The sequence below is a fragment of the Schistocerca piceifrons genome, chromosome 1 (assembly GCF_021461385.2).
Source record: "Schistocerca piceifrons isolate TAMUIC-IGC-003096 chromosome 1, iqSchPice1.1, whole genome shotgun sequence".
NCBI lineage: Eukaryota > Metazoa > Arthropoda > Insecta > Orthoptera > Acrididae > Schistocerca > Schistocerca piceifrons.
The window spans coordinates 1,214,569,396-1,214,582,082 of record NC_060138.1 but is presented as its reverse complement, the minus strand read 5'-3'; positions in this window follow the sequence as shown (position 1 = coordinate 1,214,582,082).

Here is a 12,687-nt window from a genome sequence, read left to right as displayed (position 1 = left end):
TGTGGATAACTTTGGCTCCAATCAGGTTAAGTTGTTAAAAGGAATACTACTGGCCACATTGGACATTCCAGATGAGGAAGATTGCTGCACAGGAGATGTAGGAGGCCACAGGATACTACTAGGACTGCACTCCATGAAAGACTAAAGCTTTTGGGAACTAGAACAAACGCAGATGGAGGACCTGTTGGTAGAATTTCAAGATCTGCTTTTCCTGCAGGGGCCCTTGCCTGCTACATCTGTAACACAACAAGGGATTCCAGCAGGGAATGGAAGGAACACATAGAAAATGTTGTGGAGAAGGCTCACCTAAGACTGCATTTTATTGACAGGACACTTAGGAAATGTAACACATCTACTAAGGAGACCGCATACACTATGCTTGTCCATCCTCTTTTAGAATACTGCTATGCAGTGTGGAGTCCATAGCAGATACGGTTGACAGAGTACATCGAAAAAGTTCAAAGAGGGGGAGTACATCGAAAAAGTTCAAAGAGGGGCAGCACATTTTGTATTGTCGCGATCCAGGGGAGTGTGTGTGTCACTGAAATGATACAGTGATTTGAGATGGACATCACTTAAAAAAGGGGGGGGGGAGAGAGAGAGAGAGAGAGAGAGAGAGAGAGAGAGAGAGAGAGAGAGAGAGAGAGAAGAGGCGTTTTTCATTGCAGAGGAATCTTATCACAAAATTCCAATCACCAACTTCCTCCTCCGAATACGAAAATATTATGGGAAATCGAGGCTCATACAAAAGATGCAGGTGTTCGTTCTATCCGTGCACTATACGAGGTTGGAATAATAGAGAATTGTGAAGGTGGTTCGATGAACCCTCTGCCAGGCCCTTAAATTTGATTTGCAGAGTATCTGTGTAGATGTAGATGAAGCACTGGTATATCTGAGATTATACAAAATACTGTGATCACTGCAGCCAATTATGGAAGAATTTATTAATTTACAACTGGGTGATGGTATAAGAGGAGAAAGAGTACACCCTGGGGGCCAGGAATTGTAAATGTACCGAAGAAGTCTATGTAATCTGAGCAATGCTGGTACACTGGGCTTCGAGAGTGGATATCATCAGTTAGAAGTTGCTACGGAGGACAGAGTGAAACTGAAGTGGAAATATTCCAGCAATTACTGGACAGAGTACCAAAACAACTGAGACATTGTTAGTGCCTGGTGCATCTTTATGACATAATCATCTTTTCAAGAGATATGCAGAAGCAGAGGCAATGACTGAGAGAAGTATTCAAGAGATTGTGGGCCACTCATATGACACTAAGTACCAAGAAAGGTCACTTTGCGCTAGAAGTAGTCAACTATCTAGGCCATGTGATTAGTAAGAATGGTCTAAGAACTGATCCTAGATTTATCTAAAATTTTCTACAACAAAGAGAACCAAGCAGTTAAATCTTTCATGGGTCTCACAAATTGTTATAGAAAGTTTGTGAAGGGATATGAGGAAACTGGACGACTGCTTAGGCAGTTGTTGATGAAGGGTGTTACGTTTATGTGGTTTAAGGATTGTCAGGAAGTGTTTGTCAAGTTAAAGAAGGTTTTAGCGTAGATCCCAGCACTGGTGTTTTCAGACTTTCTGAAGGAGTATACATTGTCATGTGATGTGTTGAACTACGCTCTTGGGTGCATTTTTAGCCAAGAGGCTGGGGGTCAGGAACAACCTATTGCCTTTGCACCAAGACAGCTGAATGGAGTGGAAAAGAATTATTCTATGACAGAGAGAGTACAGAGTAACATACTTCCTTTGTAACCTGTATGGGAGGAAGTTCAAGTAGACTAACGGGACGGGAATTAAAACTCAGTGAATCTGAGTAGGAAATAATCCACAAACCAGAGAAGGAACAGGAAAATGCGGATGGGCTATGTAAGAGAATAGCAGTAGTAAGTGGTATATCAAGACCTTGTGGAATGGCGAACACCACAGAGCACCAACGCGGAGCGCAAACAGTCTGGCGAGCAACAACAGTCTGGCGAGCAACAACAGTCTGGCGAGCTACAACGGCTTAGCAGACATGACGGGTTATTGTTTAGAGAAATGAAATTAGGACCACGGATGGTTGTGCAGCAGATTGAAGCAATAAGTACTCCATGAAATGTATGATCACATCTTGTCAGGATATGAGGGATGCTGACAAATCGGAGAGTGGCAGAGAAGTACTGGTGGATGAAAAGAAGAATGATATCAATCAGTATGTCACAAATTGTGTGCAATGTGCACAGTATGAAGATTTGAACTGGAATAGGTACTATTGCACAAGTTTCCAGAAGCAAAAGAACCATTTAGTGTGTGTCGGCCATGGGAAACTGGGAGGGGACGTGTAATGCCCGTCACAGTGCCCTGTTTTGTGTTTTTTGCAGCCGCGCAATGTGTATCTTAGCTGCGTATCCCCACACAGGACAGACATATTCGAATATTGGTCCCACTAGTGTACAGTAGAACCTTATTCCTGTTGTAGCTGCAAGGCTGCTACTGCTATTTACCTGGGGGTATTACTCATTTAACCTGGTGCTGGCTTTTTTTTTTTTTTTTCTCTTCGATGTGTGCTCTCCAGACCAGTCGTTGGTCAAGTGTTACACCGAGGTATTTAGCTGTCCCACTCCAGGGAATTTCGCGTTCGTGTGGTCTAAGAGGGATGTTTTCCCTCCGACGATGTTCTGTGGAACGTTTTCCTTTCCTCTGTGTAACCATCAGCACTTGGGTCTTGTCACAGTTGACAGTGATTCGCCATTTCCTGGAATATGTTTCTGTTTTGTTTAGGATGTTCTGTAGTCAGTGGGTGAGTATTCGTCTGGCAAAGAATGCTGTGTCATCGGCATACTGAGCTGTTTGTGTCTGTGGGGCAGTCAGTGTGTGGGTGGTGTACAGGTTGTACAGTACTGGCCTAACACGAATCCCTGACGGACGCCAGCTCATATGCCGTGTGTGGACGACTTCGCTGTATCGACTTTGACACAGAATGTATGGTTGGCTGTCTGTCAGGCCGTATTTATATATGCGCATAGCGAACAGCCGAAGGAAACATCTGCCATCTTCTGCTGTATGCCCAAGTAGCAGCATCTAAATGGCCGCTTTCTCGGACACGCATATTTTTATAACACTGTTGTATATCAATTTACAGTCTTCATAATTTTTATATGAATGGAGTAAAGTTACCTTTAATTACAGAAACAGCTCGAATGTATTTAAACTTTGCTGGCTAGAATTTTTAGAACATAACTGACAGTAGAACATGATCGCAGAACTACAACTTTAAGAGGCCTTGTATAATGTACATCAAAGTCTTGAAACGTGTTATAGCTTTATTATTTAATGGGTTTCATCAGGTCCCATAATCAGAAATTTCTATCATTAATATTAATGATACTTAGTCTACTACAAATGAGGACGTTTTTGTTCCAAATTTAGTTTTAAGTAAATTACTCGAAAACTATTGGAGGTCACATCGTTAAGGTTTTTATATCAAACTGATGCTTCATACCAATTTTCATCTTTCTAAGTCTAATACGAGATGTGTGTTTTAAGTAAGGTCCGTTTTGTTGTAGACACTAGTAGTTTGCGCGCATACCGCAATGAGCGTGTGCGTCGTTTACTGGCATGCCTCGGGAGCTACTGTGTTTAGTTTCAGCTCTGTAGCTAACCTGTACAGTTCTGTTCTGTGCTTTAAAAATATTTAAGACTGTCAACTCTCCCCCATGTGTGAGGTTCACTCAGTGATATGGTGTTTGTCAGCAAGGAACCTGTCTGCTGCAGAAATTCATTGACAGATTTGTGAAGTGTACGGTGATACTCTTATGAATGAAAGCAAAGTGCATAAGTGGGCACGAGAATTCAAAGATGGCCGTGACCGCTCTGGTCGCCCTTCTTTGATTTGGTGGCTTCAGTTGAAGCAAGGATTCGTGAGAAAAGGCGCTTCACAATAACGAATTTCCTGACGTGTTGAGATCAGTGCTTTATAACATTGTTTCTGAAGACCTAAAGTTTAGGAAACTGTGCTCCCATTGGGTCCCAAAACTTCTAACAGAGGACCACAAAAACCAAAGATTTGAGTGTGCGATGAAGTTCTTTACTTGTTATCATGAAGAGGGTGATGGCTTCTCGAGTCAGATCGTAACTGGGGACGAAACATGGGTTTCGCATACCATACCCGAATCGAAGCAACAGAGCATGGAATGGAGAGGCACACACTCACCTGTAAAGGTGGAGGCCAAACAGACTATGTCCCAGCGCAAAATCATGGCGTTGGTGTTTTGGGGTAGGCATGGTGTTTTGTTAGTCGACTTTATGCAACGAGGAACCACTATCAATGTGGAAGCATATTGCCAAACCCTGAGAAAGCTACACAGAGCGATTCAAAACAAAAGATATGGCATGCTGACAAAGGGAATTGTCATTCTCCATGACAATGCAAGACCTCACGCTGCAGGTCAGACCCGCGATTTATTGGACAGTTTTGGCTGCGAAGTTTTAGACCACCCACTCTACAGTCCTGATCTTGCACCGAGCAATTACCAACTGTTCCTCCACCTCAAACAACACCTCGGTGTCAACCGTTACAATGATGACGATGTGAAAACGGCAGTGAACTCTTGGTTATCAGAGCCGGTGGCAAGTTTTTATGAAGAGGATATTTTAAAATTGGTTGAGAGGTATGATACGTGTTTCAATGAACTTGCCAACTATGTCGAAAAATAGAGTGAAGTATGTACATTCTGAAAATAAAATTACTTTTTTGAAATAACCTTTCGTTGTGTACTTATGTTCAAACAGACCTTACTTAAAAAACACGCCTCATATTTAGCCTCATCAATTTTTTTGTAAAAACACCAATTTTGACCAAGTTATTGCTCCAATCAAGTTGAGACTTGCAACAGTTGATTTTGACATACATTTGGACATTCTGTACAGTTTTTGGCTTTCTAGCTTTATTATTTAGTTTTACTTATTTGTTATTTACGACAACTTATTTAGGGAAACCGGTTCATCTGATCACTCGAAGCTTTAACAGTTTAAATATTAATATACTGAATCATATGTTGACAAACTTCGGAAAATTTACTTTAATTTTTAATTTAATTCTTGGATTCTGGCACAATACTTTGTATGCTACATACAGGTGCGGTATAACGATGTGGTGTTTTTTGGCAGTGAACTGGGATATGTCCCGGCACACTCGCTCGCCTCTGTCTCTCTCAAATGATACAGCACTTGTTTCACTACATAGGGATCCTAAGCTTTGACAGAAAATACTAATTATGTTATGAGAGATTGTCCTGTACATCCTGCTTCCTAAACTGAAATATGTAACACTGAAACAAAATTTCTATCCGTCAATTGTTTTTTTATAAATTCGCCATTTTACCCAGTTATTTTGTAATGTTGCAAAAAAAAAAAATAAAACACTTAAAAATCTGCTAGAAATGAGTGATAAGAAATATTAGACTGGAAAACTAAATAAAAACCCAGAATGATTAAAATTTATGTTGTATTTAATGTTGTCATGTAAAAATGCTTAAGTCTGAATTACAAAAAACAGAAAGGAAGCAGTACAAGACAACTGCACCTCAATTTCCTTTGGTTGTTACACAATTAACCCTCACATTACCAAGCGGGGTATTCTGACTACCCCAGGTTGATTTTTTTTCCCTATAATAATGTTATCTGAAGGGCCATATGCACGTGGTTTCATGACTTTGTACTAAAATGATTGACATTGAATTCACACTCATGACTGTCTAATTTTTTTGGCTTTATCATTGTTATTCAAGTCATTTATTGGTGGGATTGTGAGACTACCTCACTTGGTATGTAACGTCTTATTTTCTTATTTGTAGAAAAAGAAGATTTTGGGAAATATATCTGTCATTCATCTTTGTTGAGTTTTGCCATGTTTGTTATTGTTGCTGGTTACTAGTGTTGAGTTGAATTTGACGTCCACTCTTCAGCTGACGTTACACGAGTCAGTATTTCATCTGCAAGTAAGGATGACCAAAGGACTTTCTATCAAAGAGTAGTAGTCACTTGGACAAGTAAAAGAAGCGGATGATGATGATGATGATGATGATGATGATGATGATGATGATTTGAATGTAACACCTGGCCCAGTGAATTATGGGAAACCAATCAAAACAATAACACCAACTGCGACATAATCACGTGTACATCAGTGATCCAATACTGTAAAATGCTTTTTTATTCCAGTCTATGATCACTTTAGACGATGACCGGTTTCAGTCCATAATGACCATCCCCAGATCTTTTTTACACCGTGTCCTAAAGTCCATGTTTTGACGATGCCATTATGGCCGTATCACTTTAGGACATAGTGTAAAAAAGAACTGAGGATGGTCATTACAGATTGAAACCAGTCATCGTCTAAAGAATCATTTGTGATCATAGACTGGAATAAAAAAGTGTAAAACAATGACAGTCATTTTTATTATTTATCTCACCCGAAATCGTGAGCATCATTGTAGAAGAAACGAACAGGGAAGCCAAACGAGTAATTTCTTTGTGGAATTCAGCTCATTATTCGAACAAAACGACATGGAGAGATATAAATGCAACTGAAGTGTACGCTGTATTAGCAGTTCTAATAGGAGCTGGTCGAACTCATGGACATCGCACAAGTGCTTCCTATCTGTGGGGGGAGGTAATGTTGCCTTTCGGCAGAATTTTTCTGCTGCCATATCAAGAAACCGATTTTTGTCTATACTGAAATTCTTGCGATTTGACAAAAGAGCACAGAGAATTGAAGAAACCAAGGACAAGCTACAAGCCATCAGGGTAGTGTTCGACAAATTTCAGTCTATCTTGTGCAAGAACTTCTATCCTTATGAATACATGACCAGTGATGAACGATTAGCAACATACCGAGGAAACTGCCCTTTTAGGGTTTATATGAAGAGCAAGCCTGGCAAGTATGGCATTAAAATTTGGGTTTGTGCCGATGTGAAGACATCTTACTTATTACGGATCCAAATTTACACAGGAATGGTAGACAGTACTCGGGAAGTGAATCAAGGACAGAGAGTTGTTTTGGATCTGATGGAACCATTTCTGAATAAGGGTCATGGTATAACAACTGATAATTTTTTCACCAGTTTTTCATAGGCTGCTGAACTACTAAGACAAAACACGACGTTGGTTGGTACCTTGCGTTACAATAATGTTTAGTTTCAATGTTTGGTTCCACAAATGACTTCACCCTAGTTTTCTATGTTCCAAAGAAGGGAAAAGCAGTAATACTACTCTCTACTCAGCATAATGAGAGACAAGTGAGCGGTGAAGAAAGTGAACACAAACCAGGAATCATACTTCACTACAACAAAACCAAAGGTGCTGAAGATAATGGGGACAAAATGACAAGAGAATACAGTTGTGTTAGAGGAACGAGGCGGTGGTCACTAAGAATCTTCATGGAAATGATAGATATTGCAGCACTGAATGCATATATTCTGGACACTCAAAGATTTCCTGAATGGCAGAAGAATAACCGAAGCTGACGTAAACTCTTCACAACTGAACTGGCATTTCGACTTAGCAAAGGCAACATGGAAGAAAAGCCAAAAATATCAAAGGTCTTCATAAAGATGTACAAGATGCACTGAAAGCTTGTGGTATTGTAATTCCTACAGCAGTGATCCGACCCAGTATTCCAAGTTACCAACACCACAATGATGTCAAGATTGCAAGAGAAACGAAGATCGGAAAACAAGATTCTGTTGTGTAACGTGCAAGAAACCTGTTTGTAATTTTCTTGAACATGTTGGAAACATATTGTAAATGGCTCTACTATACCTAGCATTATGTAAATGTTAGTAGATATTTATAATTGCAACTGAAAACAACAAAGATCTATAAATGTATTTTATACTCTTTGTAAGCAACCCTGAAAAATGATGGACACACCACCTACGATCGAGCAACCTATAAGCATAGTAATCAATAAAGTCTGGATTAAGCCCCCACTATTCTGGCAGCAAAACCCTATTTTACGGTTGGTACAGTTAGAAACTCAGTTTGTGCTGACTAAGGTGACAGTGAACCAGACTAAGTATAGCGAAGGCGTCGTAGTACTGAACAAGGACATGGCTATGGAGGTGCAAGACATTTTAGTTGTGGTGCTGAGCACTGATCGGTGAATTGCATATGGTACAAAACTGGAGTGAGGTACAAGCAACAGATGGTACAGTGTGTACTATTCCCCAGGGAGACTCCGCCAATTGTACTGCACTTGCTTGTGATTGGTCGGCACATTCGGGTGTTAGGCACCAAATGCCTAACTTCTCTTATTAATTATTTATACACTTTTCATTGTATTTAACCCAGTTTTCAGTTGGACAATCTCTCATGGTTACCCTACGAGTCTACCGTTTTTGTTTATTAAATTTCACTAGTTTTGAGAAACGTAAGAATAATGATATTACAACCAAAGTACTTTGGATACCTTTAGGCCGCTTTGGCATGCCTCGGAGATAAAGTACTTTGGCTGTGCTAGTCAGACTGTTTCGGGCATTCTTCAGAATCAGATATGTAAGACTGTTTCGGTTATTCCGTAAGGTCTGGTCACGCAACTCTGCTTCGGGTGTTCTTCACAGTTGAACATGTATCTCTGTTTCGGACAGACTCGTCGTACTCTACATCAGAAGTTGTTAGAAAAGTTATTGTACTATTAAGAAAACTATGTCAAGTGTTGTGAAAGACAATGTAGAAAGTGATTATTCAGAATATAGACAAACAGGATACATTAATGAGAGGTGTCGCCTACCATTATTGTCAGTATTACAGATAACTAAGATGGCGCCGATAGGAAAGTGTAGTGACGCTTCTCTCTCGTTGAAAAGTCAAAAAACGAACAGTTCGTCGTGTAGAGAATGTGAAAAGCGTGTGATGAAGGTTATTCTGTGTATCAAATGCAATTACTGGTAACACGAAAAGTGCGCGAAAGTAAATCTAAAATTCGTCAGCGATGATTTTCCGTGGACATGTCACAATTGTTTACGAGACGAAACGGCCTATCTTGTAAGTGCAGTTAATGCAAAAAACGAAATTATAAAGTTACTACAAAGTGACATTGAGGCATTAAAAACCGAGCTTTTGACCATCAAGAAAGAAAACGATACATTGATACAAGAAAAGAGGTCCTGTGTGTGTGTGTGTGTGTGTGTGTGTGTGTGTGTGTGTGTGTGTGAAAACCAAATACGAGTGAACGATCGGAGTTTAAAAACAACATTTCAAGTGTTCCCGTTGATGTCTCGGGAAACTCAGGAAGCCAAAAACCGGAAGATAAATATAAATGGAAGGCGAGGACTTACAGCAGAAGGAAAAACAAGGCGACAGATATGCAACAAAAGGAAAATGACTTTTTAATAATTGGCTATTCGCTGCTGAAGAATTTCGCTGTCTCCAATTGCAAGATCGACATACGACCTGGAATTAGAACGCAACACCTCAGTAAACATTTTAAAAATATAGTAAATGCAAGACAAGCTACTACAGAACCAGATTCTGAAACCAGACATAATTATAAAGTGGTGTTTATATGTGTTGGAACGATTTCGTTAAGGAGCAGCAGTGAGGAAGAAATGGCAAACGAAACAAGAACCGTGATTCTTTCTGCAAGAAATATGTATGCAGGATCTGGGCTGATACTTAGCGGAATTATAAACAGAAGGTCAGTGAGTGAAAAATATATCGCCAAAATAAACTGCTCTCAAAGAACAATGTGATCGTCTTGGGTCAATTTTTATACACCGAAACAAATTCCTATGTGAAAACTCACTAGTGAAGGATGGCTTGCATTTAAATAGACTGGGGTCTGTAACATTCAGCAGAATGTTTGCAGATGTCTACAAAATCTTTAGACGCAAGGGAAACTAATATGGCCTGAAGGGGGTGAAAAAATCATACACTCTAGCTGAAAAAGAAAAATATAAGCACCATACAAAAAAAGACGACGCTAAAGAATTTCCCTCAGAATACAGCTCACAACGTGTAAACCAACAAAAGAAAAATTACATAAAAGTACTTCATCAAAATAGTCAATACTTTGGTAACAAAAAATTAGAACCAGACATATTATACATCAGTGAACATGGACTAACTGAAAGTAAAATAGATAATGTTGCAATGAAGGACTACAAACTAGCTAGTTACTTCTACAGATCTAAATATAAGGTTGGTGGCGTTTGTATGTATATTAAAACAGGTACTCTCCTAACAAATGTAAACAGTGAAGCTGCTACATTGCCCATAGCTAGAGAAAAAGACTTTGAAGTTACTGGTGTAGTGACAGAGTGTTTTGTGTGTACGATCACCATGTGGGAATATTAGCATCTTTCTGAAAAAAATTGCCAGCTTATTGAGAATGAATATGAAGAGAAACCTTATTATATGTGGAGACTTCAATATTGACATGGGAAAAAACACAAAAATAAGACAGGATTTTGAAGAATTGTTAATAAAGCATAACACGTAAGTAACAATAACTGCACCAACAAGAGTGACTTCACAAAGTGAGACAGTTATTGACAACATAATTACTAATATGTGTAACTATGAGTCACATGTAGTTCAGACAGAAATATCTGATCACCATGAACAACTAATCAGCCTTTGCAGAAGTAATGACATAGTATCAGAACCAAAATGAACAACCAAAGAAATTAGGATCATCAGTGAACAAAATATCAACATTTTTAGAACAATGTTAAGTAAGGAAACCTGGAATGAAACCCTACAGGCCCAGAGTGTAAATGAAAAATATGATGCATTTATTTTATCAATTAAATACCATTTTAATATAGCATTTCCCAAAGTAAAGAGACTAGAAAGGCTGCAAGATCAAACACAGTGGATTACCAGTGAAATACTAGAACGGCGAAGGAAGCTGCAGGATATGAGGTGGATGAGCCAAGCTGAAAACAATAAAGTGTTGAAAAAAGAAGTATAGAAAAGCAATAAGAGAAGCAAGAGCAATTGACACTACCATAACGAACTCAAAAAACAAGGCAAAGGCAGCTTGGAATGCCATTAATGCTGAAAGAATGGAAAAAGATGGGTTAAACAAAGAAGAAGGTATTAGGTCAATTAAAATAGACAACATAGTGGTCACAGATGGTATGGAAATAGCAAACATACTGAATAATAACTATATCAGTGTAGTAGAAAACTTAAAATTGGAAAGAAATAGTCAAAAATGGAAGAGCATTAAGGTACCAAAAAGATCGTGACTACATGTTCTTAAGACCAGTCACAGAAGATGAACTATGGAAAACTGTACAGAAACTGAAGTCCAAGAAATCAGCTGGTGACGATGAAATATCAAATCATGTAATAAAGCTGGTAAGTGAGCAGATACTAACACCACTGCTGAACATAGCAAACTGTTCTTTCAGAGATGGAATTTTTCCAGAAAAACTGAAGATAACGAAGGTGGTGCCAGTGTACACGAAACGGGATAAGGACGACCCAAATTACTACAGACCATATCAGGTTTCTCGAAAATCCTACAAATGCTTATGTATACCAGACTGGTTAATTATGTGGGCAAACATAACATTCTCATACCCTCACAACATGGTTTCAGAAAGGGTAAATCTACAGAATCAACAATTGCCAGTCTAACAGAATACATTTTACAGTCCTTAGATGAAAAAATGGTGACACTGCAATGTTTCTGGATTTTTCAAAAGCATTTGACAGCATTGGCCATGAAATGCTAATACAAAAATTAGGCAACTATGGCATTCGGGGGCAACCAGGTGAATGAATAAAATCATACTTGTGTAACCGCAAGCAGTATGTATCATTAGGAAACTCATACCAATCAGAAACGAAACCCATCTAAAATGGAGTGCCGCAGGGTTCCTTAATGGGGCCATTGTTATTTAATGTGTTTGTTCATGATATAGGTGTTGAAGAGGAAGAAAAGAAAATATTGTATGCTGATGACATGACAGTACTAAATAGTGACAAAAATATGGAACTTGGAAAATGAACTGGTTATAAATCTGAAAAAGACTATGTATGCAGTGTTTGAAAACAAGGAGAAGGCTATAGACATGGATTTAGAGGTTGATGGAACAAGGCTGGAAGATGCAGAATCTGAGGTATTCTTGTGGATAATGAACTGAACTGGAAAAAAACATATTATTAATGTCTGCAAGAAACTGAGCTCTGTCATATTCTTAATGATGCAGGTTCACAGTATTCAGACAAGAACCTTCTGTGTATAGTGTATCAAGGTCTTTTCGAGCCATACTTACGGTATACAGTAACTGTGTGGGGAAACTCAAACAAACAAGAGACAAAACGAGTGTTCACAAAAGCAATTAGGATCATTTTAAGAAAAAAACCTCTGAAATGTGCAGAACTGTTTCAAGAAGTTAGGTATCTTAACTTTTTCATCGTTGTGTATATACAAAAAATAATGTTCATCACAAAAGGTAGTGAGGACTATATTATAAATGCTAGTGTACACACCCACAATACAAGAAGGAAGAATGAAGTACGGAGCATACCCCACTGACTAGCAATGCTAGAAAAAGGACCCCAGTACTCTGGTATCAGACTACTAAGAACTCTGCCTAAAAACCTGCAAGATAGTGTACTTGACAATGACTTTCCAAAGAAACTTAAAGGCTGTCTCATTGAAAAAGAGTTTTACAGTG